The sequence below is a fragment of the Condylura cristata genome, unplaced genomic scaffold (assembly GCF_000260355.1).
Source record: "Condylura cristata isolate star-nosed mole 26May11 unplaced genomic scaffold, ConCri1.0 scaffold00011, whole genome shotgun sequence".
NCBI classification, from domain to species: domain Eukaryota; kingdom Metazoa; phylum Chordata; class Mammalia; order Eulipotyphla; family Talpidae; genus Condylura; species Condylura cristata.
Window position 1 is genome coordinate 46,990,318 of NW_004567112.1, and position 18,620 is coordinate 47,008,937.

Here is an 18,620-nt window from a genome sequence, read left to right on the forward strand (position 1 = left end):
TATCATTTTATTGAATGTGTCCAGGTTGGCAACACAGTGGGCTTTTCTGTCAACCCTCAAGGTGACATTTGAAGGTCATGGTCACCTTATATATACTTCCATCAGTGTAGTGATTTTCTCTGAGGTCTATGCTTGATTTCTCCAATAATTAAACAAGCACATAAAATCTCTGAAGTATCTGTACTTGGGCCTATTAAGATGGATGGGTAGGAATTGTAGACAGTAGGGTAGCAGTAACCTAATCTCACATCTACACAAGTCCTCATATTCTTATTTGTGACAGTAAAATAGGTTATATATATGATTATGGAAATATAGAATTGAAAGTAGGCATAAATTTTATACCATGTTCTGCTCCTAATGTGCTTTGGTGTTTTTACAAAGCTGTAATTATCTTTAAAATAGAGCACACTGCAGTATACATCTTATAGTAAAAGTTTTAATTTATTCAAGAGAATATTTAAAATACACTATAAACTTTGTCACCTTATTTTAACTCATTTTTTTAAATAAACTAGAAAATTTAGACATTGAGAGTTGCTGAAGCTTCTCTAGCTTCTCTAAGAGGTCCTGTTTTTCACAAAACAGTTTTGTTTCTTTGTGTATTGCTAACACTTCTAAAGAAAGTACTGGAGCAGCAGAAAATAGAAAGGAGTGGTTCACATGGTTTGGGAGACGGGTAAAGGTGGGCACCAAATCAAGCACTTCAGTCCTAGAGAGGAGTTGATGTGGTCATATACAAGTAAAAGACAAGGCTGAGACATATTGTCTATCAAGGGGACATCTAAGCTGCTGTGGATTCACCCAAAGCTCACCTAGGTTTTCAGGATGTTGTGCTAACATCCTTGGCACACAACTTGTGCCCTGGCTTCTGTCCAGTTCTTAATCCCTACCCTCTTTTACCTAAGCCTTTGCTTCGGCTATACCATAGACTTCAAACCATAAGGATGCTGTTGAACTCCTTCAGAACTTCATATATATTGTCCCTCCTACCTGAACTCACAATAACTTACTTACTGTATAAACTCTTGTTCTTCCTTCATAAATAAGTCTGTGTCTTATGCCTCCTACACTCAGAAAAAAAAAGACCTGAGAATATTCCTATCAATTATGCAGTTATAATCCATGCTTTACGCGTCTCCTTCAGGGAAAAACTATATTTTATTGCTGCTTTATCCCCAGTATGCACAATGCATAGTGCATGACAGACTCAATAATGAATAAGTGCACAAATAAATAAAATCAACCAGAAATTTGCTAGTATTGTGGACCACAGTCTAGACCCACAGAACTAGAATCTGCATTATAACAAGATCCCCTGGTATTTTGATTGCTCATTTTCATTTGAGAAATACTAGTTCACCTTACTCTGTTATCTTACTTCTATAAACATCTGAAGAATCAAAAATATGTTTCTAAATTTGATAATTATTGATGTACCTGCTCTGCACTGTGCTTAATTGACACACGTGTGTGTGCATGTGTGTTTGTGTGTGCTCACACACTTCCATTCTTTCCTCTCACCCAAAAAGCTAGGCAGGAACTCCTTTGGCATTAGCCCACTATTCCTTTCAACACCAGCACTAGGTTATGTCTAGACTAGGTGCTAAGTGTAAGTTTATGGGAGAAAAAAACAGAGAAGGGCTACTGGGAAGAAATGGTTTTGAAAAACTATCATGTATGTCTCAATAACAGCCTACAATAAAACAACCATTGTCAAACCACTGGGAGGGAAACTACAATGAACTACCTTGTCTCTATTAAGCATCAAGTAAAATATGAATTCTTCATTATTTTACTACTTGTTACTCTCACCAGCTTGGTCCTCAACTTCCACCAGTCTCCTTGAGGGATAAACGGTAGTCCATTAAGATCTAGTTTTCTGATTTACATTCTATTTTTAATTTCCCTTATTGTTATCATAACTAGGGAGTTGATACTATTGGTTTACAATCAGCAACTCTTATTCTTCCTTGGGACACTTAGGAAATACTAAATACCATATTTTAACCTAACACCCTGAATTGTTCACACTTTGCAATTTGATGAGTCCAGCACTAGTAAATCCAGCTGACTCATTAGTCCAGATAACTGTTAGTTCATTATTTACTTTTTTTGAGTAGACCACACACATAGAAATTGAACTGAATAATGGGGGTCAAGAGAAACCAGTTAAATTATTTTGAAATCCCAGGAAAAATATTACATAGAAAGATAAAATTGTTAGCAAAGCAATAGACAAAGAGGTACTGGAGGAATATGATAGAGGTGGGAAAATGATGCTAACTTTTATTAAAATTCTGTTGGAGTGAAATATTGTAACTGGCACTTCACGTACATTGTCCTATTTAATTTTATTCACCTGTTGAAGCAGGAGTCATATTCTGATCTTAACAATGCAGAAGACATCTCCTAAGTATATCAGATTCATATAACTAGTTACAGAAATAGGTTTGAACCACACCTCTTCCTTCTATTTATACTTTAAACTGTGATTTAAAAAACACAACATAAAATTTGCCATCTTAGTCATTTTTTAAGTTTAGTACTGAAAAGTATCATCACATTGTTGTGCTCTGGGACTTTGCATGTATAGCCACTAAGTACTATATTCCCACCTCCACTCTACCACCATTGATTTTATTTACTAGTCAATGATAGTATTTTACTCATCTTTTCTTTATTATATGTCTTCTTTTTTCTCTGTCTTCACATGATACTATGCATGTTATATAGTCCTGGTCTATTTCAGCAGTGAGCAAAATGAGTTGAAAGAATATAAAGTCTCAGGCTATTACCTTCCCTATGGAGTCCATAAAGCACACAAAAAAGGATAGCCAGTGGAAGAAAATCAGGAGAAGACTATTCAGTTCTCGTGATTTTGGAAATTCTCCTGTTCATTTTGCCTGTTTTGAGAGGAGCTCTTGACATAGATCACTATAAAAATAAGTTGTGCCTGTCCAAAATTCTCACTTTCCCACCCAATCACATTCCTGTAACCAGGACGCTAGAACTGCAAGCCACAGCAAACAGCAACCTTCCAATGCTTCGTAAGGAACGGATACTTGCCAAGTCTTAGGAAGTGCCTAGTGGCCATGCTCACAGGAAATGTTGTCTGCCCCTAGATCAGACATGCATTTCCAAAGATGAGACAGAGTGAAAGGTACAATGGCCCTGGTAAAGGTTTGCAGATCTTTGAATTTGACCCAGTGACATATACAGCCTGTATAATTTTATTTAAATGAGTTCTTTATTAGATATCCAAAGAGAATAAAACATTTACATTGATGTGCTAGCAAGCAATCAGGGCTCAGGTAAGCCATTTGTGAATGCCAAAAGCAGCTGCACATATCTCAGAACCTGCTCTTTAGTGAGTCCTGTATCATCAAGGATGGGCTCATCCTTGGCAGTCAGCATCCCTGTGTGCCAGTCTGTAGGAGTGCAAAACATCATCTCTCCCTGGATTCCATGTCAGCAAAGATGATGGATTGGCTTTGTTCAGATCCTGCAGCATGTTGTTTCATTTTGTGGGGAGCAGAAGCTTTCTGTCCTAGTACCTGAGCCTTGAAGGTGAGCTGAGGGAAGCAGACCTGTTTAAGTCCAACTCTACAGCTAGTAACAAAATGATATGAAGTGACTGACCTAGTTTTTCCGCACACAGGTTTATAAATGAGATAAATTTGATGAAGAACTAACATTTATTGAATTAATAAGTGTTAGCTCTTTGTATTTTTTACATTTTCATTTTTAATACTGCAACCTGGACTAGAACTTAAGTCCTCAGATATTTTTTAGACTAGTCCTCTTTTCTGTTATCACTGGGGAGACCCAAATTATCTTCTATATGCCAAATCCAGCCTACTACCTGTTTTTTAAAAATCAAATTTGATTGTAAAAGTTCATATATAATGTGTATATCTACACATTATAGCTATAGTAACCTTAATCTATCCAGTTTCAATTGTGAAATCATACACTATAGAAAAATGCCTGTATTTTAACTGGCTTTGACTCAGCATAGGTGAGAGATAGTCTTTCAGCATTTAGTTGGTTATTTGCTTTTATTCAAACAATAGATCAATGAGTTCTTCAAACAAAACACCATCATGGAGTTAGACAAGTTATCTGTTGAATGTGACACACGCAGAGATGCCCACAGGATGATTCATGCTTTTGTGCATTTACAAAACAGAGTTCAACCAAGCAAAATGGAGTTCTGTAAGCAAAACATACAGACCAAATAGAAATATTTCTTACACATCAATCCAGCACAGACTCATAAAATCCAACTAAGGAAAGAAAATACATGCCATCAGATTGTGTGTGTGTGTGTGTTTCATTTACATAACATTATTTCTGGACAATTATAGAGAATGAACAGGTAGAAAATCCAAGTTTGATTTAAAATGGTCACCTCTAACTCACAATGACAAAAAACTTTTGTTCTAATGAGATTAATGTCACATGATGCTTTTATATGCCCATTTATCTAGGGTAAATATGCATTATACATATCAGTCCTCACTATTTTTATTAATAAGTTTCTTCTTGAGTTTTCACTGCAATGTGGGAAACCTAGTCATGTGTTAAAGATTTGTAATCTAGTATGAGATACACCAATTCACCAATTTCCTTATTAAAAGGGTATCACTCTTTAAAAAAAAACAAAAAAACAAAAAAACAAACTCTCAGATGCTGGTCAGTCCACAGGCCTGTCTCCCAAGTCTGTCATCTGACCATGGTTTTTACACCCTGTGCACAAAAGGGACATTTAGTATGAAAGCAGCAAATGAAAACTAGAGCCTGTTGTCAAATTGTCAGCCATTGTGCTCATATTAATAACTACTGCAGCTGTCGGAGCCTCAAATTAGCATCTCTGAAACAAGTTAAACACTTCCAGCACTATTCAGTGCATTTCAAAGACAAGAACAGAAGTTTATATTGAGATTTTTTGCTAGATGGCCTCTAAAATAAAAATCTCTTCAGAAAGCTAAACTGCTCTTTTTTGGTAATGTTGTTTTGGGACTACCTGACATATCTTCATTTCTAAATAACTGCACATTCCAAAAACTGGATACATAGACATATTGATTTATGCCCACATGCTCATGTGTACTCATATAAATTCTTGCAATTTAAAGACCAAACTTTCCCTTGGACAGTACACTTCTCATTTATCAAGTATCCCAAATCCAGCAGTTTTATTCTTGACTGCATCCTAGCATTTAAAGAAAATAAAGTGAAGACAACAGTTCAGGTTAGGGTCCAGTAAGAGTTTCACTCTGAATCTTCTGGGTTGAGGAAAAGGGCTAGCATCCCTTAAAATGCAGATTAATGGCAGGATAAAGAACAAAAAAAATGACTCCATCTTGGGATTCGAGAAAACCTGTGATTTGGTCTTGACAAGTTAGAATGAGTAAGTCAGTCATTGTTTCAGCTGCCTGAGAGGGGCCTGCCAGCACTGACTTCACACTATACTGCTTGGATTCATCAGATGTCCTCTTGGTCCTTCCATAAGGGAAACCTGCTGTGCCAAACCCCCAAAATGAGCTTCACAAATTGATCAGTGGTGAGAGACAGCCCAATACCTGGAAGCAAATGAATTTACTTGCCAAATTAGGAAAGAAAGGTGAATATTTTAACACTTATAAATGACAAGTCCATTTGCCTTCTGACCGTTTCAGTCTGTTTAAATTCCCAAATAATTAAGTAGATAAATGTGCCATTCCAGTATTCCCTTTGGATTTACATTATTTGGAAAGACCCAAATCTAAACGTGGCAAGTCAAAAGTCCTAGGTTCTAATCTGACCTCATTATTTTGTTTACTTCACTAGAGAATAAATAGGTTTATATATATATATATGTGTGTGTGTGTGTATACACATACATACATATATATAGCGAGAGAGATAGCTATATGTAAAATATACATATTAATGTATAGATATGCATTAATGGTCTCTTAGATAAATATTTTAAAAATATTTTTATAAAAGTAAAACTGATTTACATCTTTATAGTTTGGAATTGCAATGTCCCCCTCTTAAGGTGTTGTTATTATAACACTCCCACCACAAAAGCACCCATAGTCTACCACCATAGCCCATTGAGCTCCCTTTCGATATGTTCTTGCTCCTCCCCCATTGAATGTCTCAATTCTAGCTAACTTTGAAGGTTAGTTTTGAGTTTAGCTTTAAATGACCCTTGCTTTGGTTTCTCTATATCCTATATGTAAGTGACACCATATGTTATCTATCTTCCTTCTTGTGACTTAACATAAACCCAGATCCATCCATGTTGCTGTAGATAAACACTTATTAACTCCCAAATGTGTTCCAGACATGTGTTATCCCGCCCTTGGAATAATGCTGTGAAGTATTATTAATCTACCCTTACAAATGAAGAAAGGGAGCCTCAAAATATTTGTGTCATATCCCAAATCATAATAGTCATGATATGAAAAACTGTGAGCTAAACACTTTCAGTCCAAATCAAATTTACTTGCTCCTATATTGTTTCTTAATTTACAACAACCTAGTAGCAAATTGCTAATTTAAATGTTTCACAAAGTTAGCTGGTGGCTAACTTTCTTGTGTGGGAGAAGCTTCTATATATTTCCTTGAATACTAGAGGGATGTTGTTCACAAGAGCTATTCAATAGAAAGGGCAGTGCTGATCTGCATGACATTCTTAGAATTTCCAACCAGGAGAGACAAGATAGCAGTTAATGGTGATGGTGACTGACTTGCAGGGCTACCACTGAGACTGCAGTTGGTAACTTAATATATCTGAATTAGGGGGCCTCATCTTTATGCAAAATCAGAATATGGTAATTTTATGGAATCCTAGGGGAAAACTGGGGAAAGGGAAGTTTTTCTTAGGACCCCCTTAAATCTCAATATGCAGGGAACCCTCAACTCTTAATAAGTTATGTCAACTCTTAATAAGTTATGTGTTCACAATCTAAAATTTATGAGTATACTTATGCTATGCAAGTCATACAAGCACAACTGAGGGTACTTAGTCCATATTTCCCTTCTTCCCATGCAGCTCCTAAGTTTACTATTAATTTTGGGGACAATATTTTAGACTCATATGCACAATCTTAAGGTCATACAAGAGTATGACCCCAAAATTCTGTTTAGTACAGAAATCAGTCTCAGAAACCAACTTACTCTAACCCCTCTGTATTTGTCATCAGAGGCCCCATCCAGGCAATAATCATATAACTTCTTAGCATTTGGTTTGGGCTCTTGGGAGAGGGGAAAGTTGCCATGAAAAAGGTTCCTTTCCTTTATGACTTTAGCTCCACAACCAGAGTCAGAATATATATGCATTGCTTTCATTCACGAGCCACTCATTGATATGTTTTTCATGTTCTCCCATCTTTAGGGAATGCCTTCACAAGATTGATAAACAAGAACACAAGATAACTCTGGACCACACACCTGTAGGGTAGAGTTGTATGGTGAGAAAATGACCCTTTGTTCATTCAGAAACATAGCACTATGCATCTGTTTGGAATTTGTGTGTTTGAAGTACAAACGGCAAGAGAACTGAAGTCCTAAATCCTCTTTTCCCTCTCCAGTCTCCTACCACATCTCCCTTAAATACAGATCAAAATCTACAGCATCCATGTAAGGGGCCTCTTGAAATGAACTACGTTAGTAACACTTCCATGATCCTGTATGAGCCATGAGGGAGAAGGAAATGTTCCCAGGTCCAGTCAGGTGTAGATATTATCTGCCTTCATCCCATTAGAGCCTTCAGTATCCCAACCATTCTGACTTTGATATGCTTTGCCCCTCTCCTCAGTTCCTCCTACTATCTCTTTCTCCTTTCCTCTATACTTCCTATCTCTCTGATTCTGATACTAGATTTTGGCAACCTGAACCTAAGAATTGTCTTATTCACAAAATGTAATTAGAGTTGTCTGTTACAATGTATCATGCCTACAATCCAGTAGAAGTAGAAGCTCATTGAGTTAAGAACAAATCTATTCTAGCCTGTGACCAAATAGTAAAGATATTTGTTTTGAAACTAAATTTAGGGAGTTTTCTTACAACACTTTCCAACAGCAAAAATAAAAATGATCCAACATCTCCCAAAAATCTCCAGACTATTTAGCCTGCCTCTCCAGAATTCCATGCTTTGTCACACTGACATTCAGGTACTGTGCACAGAACAAAAACTGAAGTCAGAAAATTTCTTGCAGTAAAATAAGTATTCTAATGTGGGCACAGGAAAAAGAGCTTTAAAATGAGTTGTCTTTATGTGTACTTTGATTGCTACTGTTTTTTTCCTCTGCAAACTGGCCATTTACTCCTAGGGCATCTGTCTTGTCAATGTAAGTTAATGCCTAGCTGTCTGGTGATGGAGAAAATGACAAGTTGTCACCATTCCTTGCTTCTTAGCTGCCCTTTACCAAGTGAATGTACAACTCTAGAAAGAATAATTTATACGTCCGTAAATGGAGAGGTGGGAAAATGGATTTCAAAAGTATGGCCACTCTTGGATTCATGGCTAAAATAGCTTTACACAAAATGAAGGCAGCTCTCTACATGATGCCATATGGGTTGAATTGTGTATACTAACCTCTTGTTCCTGTAAATGTGATCTTATCAAGAAATAGGGTCTTTGCAAATATAATCAATCAATTATATCAGAGTGAGCCCTAAATCCAATGACTGGCCTTTGAGGAACTTTATTCCAAGGGCCCAACTCAGGTAGGTCTGACATTTTTCCATTGCTTTGGATAAAATGTGGTTAGGTTTTGATTTTCATACAAAGCCTTCCCAACTTCATGTGGGATTTTCACAAAATCCAATATGCAAACACAAGCTCTTCTGCTTACTCCAAGTCTCGTTGACAATGAAACCCTCTGTCTCATTACCATCTGGGCACATGAACCCTTCAGTTCCTCACTGGTTGTACTTTAGATGGATGTCTCAGTAACTCAGAGCTGTCAAACTCAAAAGTGTATATGAAAAAATCAGTGCAAATATTTACAAAATGAAAATTGTTGGATCTTACCAAATAGCACGAAGTTTCTTGAGTGAAATTTGGAGTGAAGAATTCAGTATTTCCCTTTACTTTCTCCCCTTTCTCTCTTTATAGACTCTGTTTCATATATTTATTTTTAATGATTTTTTTTAATCTCTCTAACTGCTTGCCTCTTTTTTTTTTTTTCACTTCCATCTTAAGCATAATGAGGGACCCAAATGAGTTTGCGGAATAGTAGAAATGAATTGACAAACACCAAAATTTCTACTCACAAGCATTAATGAGCAATAAAAAAATTTGATATGAATACAATTCCAAGACTCCCAGTCCTGGATAAGGTGTAGAAATACCTTGAACACATTATTTAATACCTACCAATGCTTGGGCTCAACCCAGACCTCTTAAATCATAACCACTGTTATGAGGAGTGTAGCCACTGGAAAATTTTATTAGCAACCCAGATAATAGACCAGCAGGGTTAAGATCCTTGCAAGAATCAAAGGATCCAACTGCATAAATATGGGTTCCCATTGTCTCTCCCTGTTCCTGACAGGAATGTTCCCAGAGTGGTGATGTTAGCAGGTAGGTTGAGGGGCTCCAAAGAGACCTCTAGATTTGCATACTCTAGACATTTCTGCCATCTGCCACATAAAGACAAAGCATATTCTTACTTTATAAGACCTTTCATAGAAAAAAAAAAAACTTTTGGTGGAATTAGCATGCAAAGAGAGAAAAGAAATAAATGAAATGCCCAAACTTATCTTCTATCCTCTTATGGGTAAATGTCCAGCCAAACAGGACTGGCCTAAATCAAGACCACGGAATCTCTTAACTTTGCCACAGGTCTAAAGCACCTGTGGGGAACCTAAGGCACTGAAAGGGAACCATGGGAAAGAGGCAGAAGAGGCCCAGCAAATCTGAGACAAAAAGAGCAAAATCAAAGGAAAAATCAAGACAAAGACTGCTATTGTCAGGTCTCCCATCCTGAGTCTACTTCCATGTCCCCAAGTCTCTGGTACAAGTCCAATACTGAGAAGCAAGTACAGCTGCTTCTTTCCATGTCTCTGTTCCTTCTGCCTCCTGAAGTCTTCTCTCCAATTCTTTTTCCCAAGTCCTTTTTTAGCTTCCTCTCATTGCTCAGTTCCACCCTTCACTAGAAGGGGTAGGGAACATGGAGACTCCCCTTTTTAGATTATTCTGTTATAGTAACATTGGCAACTGCTGAGGGGTGAGATATTTACCAAGATGGAGGTATCTGCAAAGGACTCCCAGACTTTTACCTTTGTCCCTTCTGCTACCCATACCAGCACCTGGAGACATCGTAGGCTACTAGGAAATCAGTGATTGTTCCCCAGGTCAAACTTCTCATGTTTGCACTAATCAGTGAAGTGCCAAGCTAGCTTATCTTTGCTATTCTGATGGGTAAAGATAGTATATTATTATAGTTTTATTTATTGCTTGAATACTGCACAGCAAAGTCAGTGAGATTGGACATCTTTTCAATAAAGAACTATTTTCTTTACTGTAAACCATATCTTTGTATCTTCTCATATATTTTCTATTTTTTTCATTGAATTATTTTTTGATACTTAGATTTAATCAATTAGGAAAATGAAACTGTTGTCTATAAGATGCAAATGTGACACAAGCTATGCAATGTCCATCGTCTGACAGATTCCAGGTGGATCGGGATAAGCTCTGAAAAATCAGACTGTCCACTGCTAACTTATGTTATGACCTCCCATTTTGTATAAACATAATATCAAAATATTCTGAGCAACATTCAGTTTATAACTGGATTGTCTTAGCCACACAGGCAGCTGCCTGATTCAGGCAAGCTGCCCCAGGAAGAGAAATTCCTCTGTCTCCTGAGACAAAAGGCAAGCCACAGGAGAAATAAGACCCCAGGACATAAAAACTCCTGGGAAGCTTCCTTGGTTTCTTTAAATGAAAAAGCAAACCTCAGATAAGGCTCCCAGGGCATAATGGACAAATTTTAACCTTGACTTCACAGGTGTTGTTTGATACACAACTGTACAACTTTCTCTTAATTTACTCTTTTTTAAAACAAGCACTAACTACTCTCTGCTATCCTTAAATTAGCCACTAGCTTTTCTTTAGACAATCACTGATAACACTGCTAACACAATTTATTTCTACCCCAAGACCCCTAACAACCTTTTGCTAACAAGCTCACCCTTTCCCAGACCCCTCTTCCTTTGAGTTATAACTAGACAGCTGTATACATGATAACTATCACAAAACATATAATCTATTATAACATAAATTGTTAAAAGAAGAATGCTTTTTCCCCTTGTCCTTGAGAATGTTTTATGGAGATATCTCATTAACTTACCCTATGTATTATTACAATTAACTACTTGCTACACAGTATAATAAAACACCTGCTGAAGGGATAGCAGGAAGACTTGCTCCCTATCCTGACTCCCGTGTCTTCCTCGCACCCGCTCCTGTCTCCCCTTTTGGAATCTGCTCGCCGACGCCTTCCCATCTTAGCATCCTGCCTGTGCTGCCTCCAGACACCTCAGAAGTTGGAGCTAGTCTCCGACACAAATGTTTTTTCTTAGATGCTCATTTAATATTGTGTTTTTTTTTCCTCTCAAGTTAGATGTATTTTAGTAAATACATTGATAGTTTTTATGATTTCTGGATTTTGTGCCAACCCTGACAAGGCCTTCCCCTCTCAGGAGAACTTCTAACATTTCTCTGGCTTCTTACCTTCCTGTTTCTACATTTTAAAATGTATACCAAACAATCCCTTTAAAGAAATGCAACTTTTATCAGTTATTAAGTAGGTATTTAGGTCTATTTCTGAGCTGAATTTTCATAGTTACTATCTGATAGAACTTAAACTCTTTCATTATGCTTTTATTTTTCAATTTTCCTTGACTACTACTGTTTTTCAACTTTTACATATGAACTTAGTCTCAACTTATCTATTTATAAAAAAAATCCCAAAGATATTTTGATGATGATTACATTAAATATGTACATTGAAGTAAGGAAAAATTAATATATTTATGATGAGTGTTTCTAAAAACGAGGTAAATGGTTTCATTTGTTCAAGTCATAGCTTGTATCTCTCGTAACATTTAATTGTTCTTCACACATATCATGCACACTTCTTGTACTTTCTAGCTACTTTAAGTTATTTATGAATTTGGGCCTTTTTTCTTTGATGCTTTGAAATAGCTCTTTCTGTTTCCTTTCACAATTTAACTTTCTGGAGTGTGTGTGTGTGTGTGTGTGTGTGTGGGTGCATGCGTGCATGCACATGCACATACCTTATAGGTTTTGTATTTTAAATTTTTATCTAGTTTTCTGATTTCACAGGAAAGTCAATGACCCCCCCAAAAAGCAGTGAGAACTGTAACTAGTATAAGTATACAGATTTTTTTTTTGCCAATTCAAGGATACCAAATATCTCCTTTCTACCTTGAATCTTCAACAGTACTATTTCAGGATCAAGGCAAGGAAATTTAAGTTGGGACCATTTCTGAAAAACTGAAAATATAAACTACTTTTAAAGGAATGTAAGTAAAACCAAAGATTAATGCTAAGAAATCAAAAAAGTAATGTAGACTACTTAGCCATGCATTTAGGGTCCTCCCTGGTAGCTACAGTTTCCTAAACTTCATCTCCTAAAGTTCCTCAAGCATCCCTACGTGACCCCCCTCCACCAGTCATGTTGGTTTCCATCCTGTGTCTGAGACCTCCCAACATAGCTTGCTATGGCCACAAAGTTAATTTCTGTGGATCTTACAAGTCTCAATTTTATAGTCTTTGAAGACCAGTATCTTCTCTGTGTAGCTTTCATGTGATATCGCTGTCTATCCCGTCACCTCGACCATACTAACATTTTTCTCTAACTGATTGTTAGATACGGGGGTTGAACATCCTAATCTTCACTATCATCGTAGATTAATTCATTAACTTCTTTAGAGTCTTGGCTTTCTCCTGTGTAGAGTGAGTAATAATACATAATCTAATTCTCACCCATGGTTCTTATCAGGATTAAGTGCAATTTAAAATATTATGTAAACTCTGAAGTATTCAAATATCAAGAATATCAAATCACCTACAGGCAAAACCACTATTCTACAGAGAAAGAAACACGGCCCCTTCCCTCTTGCTCTAAGAGGGATTCAGAAAGGAAACAGAAGGAGAAAAAAGTAATTTTCCTTTTTTTTTTTAATTCTTCTGATATAGTCAGTAAGGTAGTAGGTGCACTCTTTTAGGAGAAAAGCAGAAAGACTTTATCACAAGTGCCAATGATAACCAATTATGTATGACTGCCCGAATGCTGTGTTCACGTGTCTGAGAACCCATCTGGGGAGAGAAGTCAGACAGCTGCAGTCAATTTGTAATGGCTGCATGTGCATGAGAAGGAAAAACATCAGATTGAATGACACTTGACTGCCCTCAGCATTAGAATCCCATCATGGGGAAACAAGGAATTAACATGCTGCCAGTAAATGATTCCCATCTCCTAACCCCAAAACCCTATGTTGTTGTTAGCTTGTGTCTTAAATATAACATGTTACAAGTTTTCCTTCAGTTTTTCACTAGAAAATACAGGTCACTACCTTGGGGACCTCATCTCCATGTGCTTATTTCAGTCATACAGCAACTATGTATTATTCTTACATTGTACAAGATACTCCTTGCTGGGAGCATGAGGAAACAAATAGCAGTTATTGAATACCTCCTACATGCCAAAGACTCCATCAAAGCAGTCAATGAGCTTTTTAATTTCATCCTCAAAGAGTCTGTAAGCAGGTATTCTTCACATTTTACAGATGAAGAAACTGATACTATGGGGATTAAATATGTTGCCCTTGGACTTGTAGAACTCTTTTCACTTTGTACAATGTTCTGTCATCAAGGAGTCTCTGAGTAAAGTTTATAGACTGTAGGGTAAGTTGGCATACAAATATTCTATCTGCTAATAACAGAAAGATCCTAAGGATATAAATTGTTTCAGATCTTCCAGTTCAGAGACAGAAATTTTTCTATTATGTTCACAAAAGAGAAAAAACTGTCAACCCAGTATAACCCTTAGAGCCTTTGCAAGATTACCCAATGATCTAAATTTATACTGCAAGAGTTATAACTGTTATTTTATTTATGGCACTCTGGATCTCAATCTCCTTAGTTTCATTACTCCCAATTAAGCTTATGTATGCTCACACAAAGCATCATTACATGATTTAATGACAGAGCATTCTGAATTAATTATATGCCAACACTTTATCACATATTCTAGGTGCCTTACTAAAATTGGAGCTGCTTTTTATAGTCACAAATGATGGTGGCTATGATCTTGAAGTTCCACCTCTGAGAATTATCCTTTAATTAATGTAAAATGTATACTCTTCCATATGTAGGTTTTCAGAATCCTATGATTTAATACATACCTACTTGCTTTCAGTAAACATTTAACTGGGAAGAGAAGCCTGTACATCTCAACCTTATGAAACTGAATAGCCTGAATAAATGAAATCATACTTAGTCATTTATTAATTACTTTCTCGTTACTAGTTCTGATGATGGATGAGGTTAAAGGTCCACAATGGCCACAACTACTTTTGAGGCAGGAGAGTATTAAGGCTTTCAAAAAACAGATGGATTTATATTTTCATTGGAGTTAACTCCATGGTGAATCAAGTGAGAAAAATACTCAGCTCTCCTTGAGGCAAATGAGGTTACTGCGACCTCTCCCATGGAGCTAAGTGGTTCCTAGAAGTATAATTTTATGTAATATTGTGTTGTATTTTACTCCTAGAGAGCTTTTCTTCTCATAAGACTAGGAAAGCAAGTTTCCCTATTCCTTCTCTTCTCTCTCCTCCAGTTCCACTCTAACGCTAATCCTGTATATCTTGTTTACATTGCTCCCGTACACTATCTCCACCACCATTCTAACTACCTCCCACCCCTACACCTTCTCCTCCTCCAACCCTCAGTTCTCTAAAGCTCCTATTTTCCCACCTTCCATGCCCTCCACAAACTAAATCCTTCCCAGCCTCCAGCACCCCTCGTTTTCTATCTTCCAACCACACCTTACACCTCCCAGTTTCCCCACTTCCCTTTCTGGAACTACCCCCTGAGATTAGTGTTACTGCATCCTAATCCCATCATTAAATTCACCATACTATATCCTATTATTTCAGGAATCACTCTAACCAAAATATAATGAAATTAATTCTTGATGTAAATGGTAGCTTGATGTGTTACATTTCAACAAATAATTTTAAATAAATACCCAGTGATTTTGTAAAACAGAGTACCATAACATAAGGAAAGATAAATGAGAAATAATCTTGCCCATTCTTAGTTTTTGTAATTGAAGTAATAAAAATGACATATGCAATGTGGTCATCCTTTCAGCCTTGAATTAAAAAGAATTTGATTTTCCAAAATTAAGTCTACCGTGCTTGAGTGAATACAGACTTTGGAAAATTTGGACAGATAAAGACTCAAATCTAAGCTTACTGGTTAGCTAATCTTAGGTGACACAGCAAATATTTCTAAATCTTTGATCCTCCATTTGCATAAATAAGATAAAAATCCTCTTTCCTTGTGATTAAATAAATAAGATTTAATGGCAAGAACAGTAATTTAAGCAAAGGCAATATCTTAAATAAGTGTAAATCTCCCAAGAGTCAACCTTCTGAAAAATGATTTCCCTGCATAGACTTTTTACACAATAAAACTGATAATCTTTGTAGTTATGCCTCCTACAGGTGACCAAAGACTCATATGCTGGCAATCTGCCACTTAACTGCACATTCAAAAAAATCATTAACTCATCTGAAAACTCCCCACAGAGCAAAACAGCTGGTCTTTCTGTGAAATTCTTTGAACTCAAGAATATCAAGGCTGGATGGTAGCAATACAATGTCATCTTTTGACAATAGAATGCCTACATAGTAGTTTTCCCCAGGATAAATCTAGAAATGGGCAGTGCTTAGTTTTCAAATGGGAAAATGGAAACCACACTCTTTTTAAAGATGACCCAAGGCCACATTTAAAGTATGCTATGCTTGTGCTGACTGAAGAATTTAGACCTAGACCTTTTGAATACATTCTATTGTCCAAATGAGGGTTAATAACTTTTAAAGTCTGTGTGTGCTGTGTGTGCATGTTTGTGTGTATACAGTGCTGCTTTTCCAAGGTATTCCAGGGCATAATACTGCTGTGTCCTGGTATTATCTGTAGAATTTATTAGTAATCAGTGTAATCTGTCTGAATTCCATTGCAGCCCATTATTACTTGAGGACAAGTTGCTGAAAATCCTCAGGACTCAGTATCCACACTGGAAGATTAATAATCACATCATAGGCTATTATGAAAATAAGATTAAGTGGTTAGAGGACAAAATGAACTGGCTTAAAGTAGGAAGTACATAATAAGAACTCAGCAAATCCTGGTCCCCTTCTTTCATAAAGAAGAATGAATTTCAGATTCAAGATCCATCTTACCTTTCACCAAGTAAATTTCCATCTCTTGATATAATTATAGTAACAAGAATTTTTCAGAAAGAAAAAATTCAGCAAAATTACTGATTCACAGATTCTTTCCAATAATAGACCCTCACCTGACTCACCTGTTTCACCCTCTTCATATCTTCCCCGATCACCTTACCCAAGTAGCTCCCTTCCATATAACTCTCTATTTCCTTACATATTTTTATAACATTTATCACTACCAGACATTTTATCATACATATACTTGTTTATTCTCTGTCTTCCCTCACTAATATATAAGCGCAGTAGTGGCAGTTTGTCTATCCTATTCACAGTTATTTTCCCAGCCTGGCATTTAAAATGGTACCTGGATATATTGATAGGTGCTTAATACATATTTGTTTAATAAATGATTAAAGAGTGATTTAATTTTCACAACCGGTTTTAATTTCCTTCCCTTAAAAGCTTTATCTACCCCTGGACACTTTATATGGGTGATATAATTTAATCTTCTGAGCTTTCCTTATGAGGTGGAAATTATGATCCCCTAATATAGGTGAGAAAATGAAATTTTAGAAAGATTAAGTGACTTGCCTATAGGCAAAAATGCATATGGGATTCATTCTAGGTTATTGGACTACAGAATCATGTGCATCTCCATTTCCTTCCCATTCCCCTCCTGCTTCTATACTTAAATTCTATTGTATTTTGAATTACCTCTACTTCATGTTAAAATCAAAATACCTCTGTTATTAGCCATATTTACCTTCTTTGGTGCATGTCAGCCAGGATATAGGGTTAGGAAGACAGAGAGAGAGTTTGGAGATGAACAGCTGTTATGGGAAATTTTAAATCCAGAACATCCATGTCTAAGAGTAGTAAAAAGCATTCTGGAAACATCACTACATCTTGTAATCATTCCATATACAGAACACTCTTCTGGATGTTATCTCTTGGCAGTTTAGTATCTCTAAAACAGCACAGATCTAGGAGATTGGTGGTTTGACCAGTCTTCCTTGCATATAAAAGAAGTCATTCAGACACAAGATGAGAAGTTACCAAAGTTTTCTTTTGTTGGATTTTGCTCTATGTCATTTCTTCCTACATTAGTGAGAATCCAGAAGAAGATTCTGGCTCACTGAATTTGAATAACAGTCAGCAATCAGTGGTTCACCATAGAATAGACACAACCAGAATGTCACTCTTGTCGCAGCAGATAGGAAATAGATGTTCAGCAAAGGGAAAGAACAAAAATATATGTATATGTAAGTAGAAAGGGAGATGCTCCCATGTTGTAATTTGAGAGGTACCACAGGGTACTCGATTCAAAATATGAGTCTTAAGTCTTAGTTTGAGATTTCCACATTAGTGTAATTTCACTTCCAGGAAGAAATTATTTCTAGAAATCTCCCTTGCTTGAGAAGGCAGAACAGGCCCATTAAGTGTGGATTAGCAGGCTGTTGCCATAGTAACTGGAAGCAGGACCCTGAGGGGAAATGGAAGGTTGGACAGCTAAGTTATGATGAGGGAAAAGGGAATAGAATGTGAGGTTAGATGAGGTGGCACCTTAATTGGGAGCCCTGGGCAGCCATGGGGCAGTCATTTACAAACTAAAAGTTGTTATTCATTTTAGTCAGATACATTCTTAAATTTCATCACCACAAAGTTAGCCATAGCTCACCTTAAAATGATCTGCCCTCACTCTTTAACAAAACATTTTCATTTTTAGCCCTCTTTACTCTCTAGTACATTTCTAAGACAAATATAATTTAATTTTCCCAAACAGTAATGAGCAAAAACATCAGACTCTACCTCTAGACTTATAGATGGGATTTTAAAACATATAGAATTGTAGTCTATTTATTTATTTTTTAAAGATTTATTTATTTATACATATGTAAATATGCATAACTGAGGTACTGGCCAGAGATAAAGGGTAATAGAGGATTTACTAGACACAGTAGGGAGCAGAATATGCTGATTGACAAAGTGCACTGCTGAGGGAGCAGTGGGTGAGACAGGAGAGGTCTTCTGTGCCATGTGGGTCACCTCACTGGCCTGGGATCAAGCTCATGCTAAAGTGGCTATGGCTAGCTTCCTAATGCTGTACGTTAACCCATTGCACCACC

At 36.7% G+C, this 18,620-nt stretch overlaps 1 long non-coding RNA gene across 1 annotated transcript in view; it reads left to right on the plus strand.

Annotated features, from left to right (window-relative positions):
* The window catches only part of LOC105853514, a 317,640-nt gene that overhangs the window by 144,119 nt on the left and 154,901 nt on the right, over positions 1–18,620 (plus strand). The window lies entirely within an intron of this gene.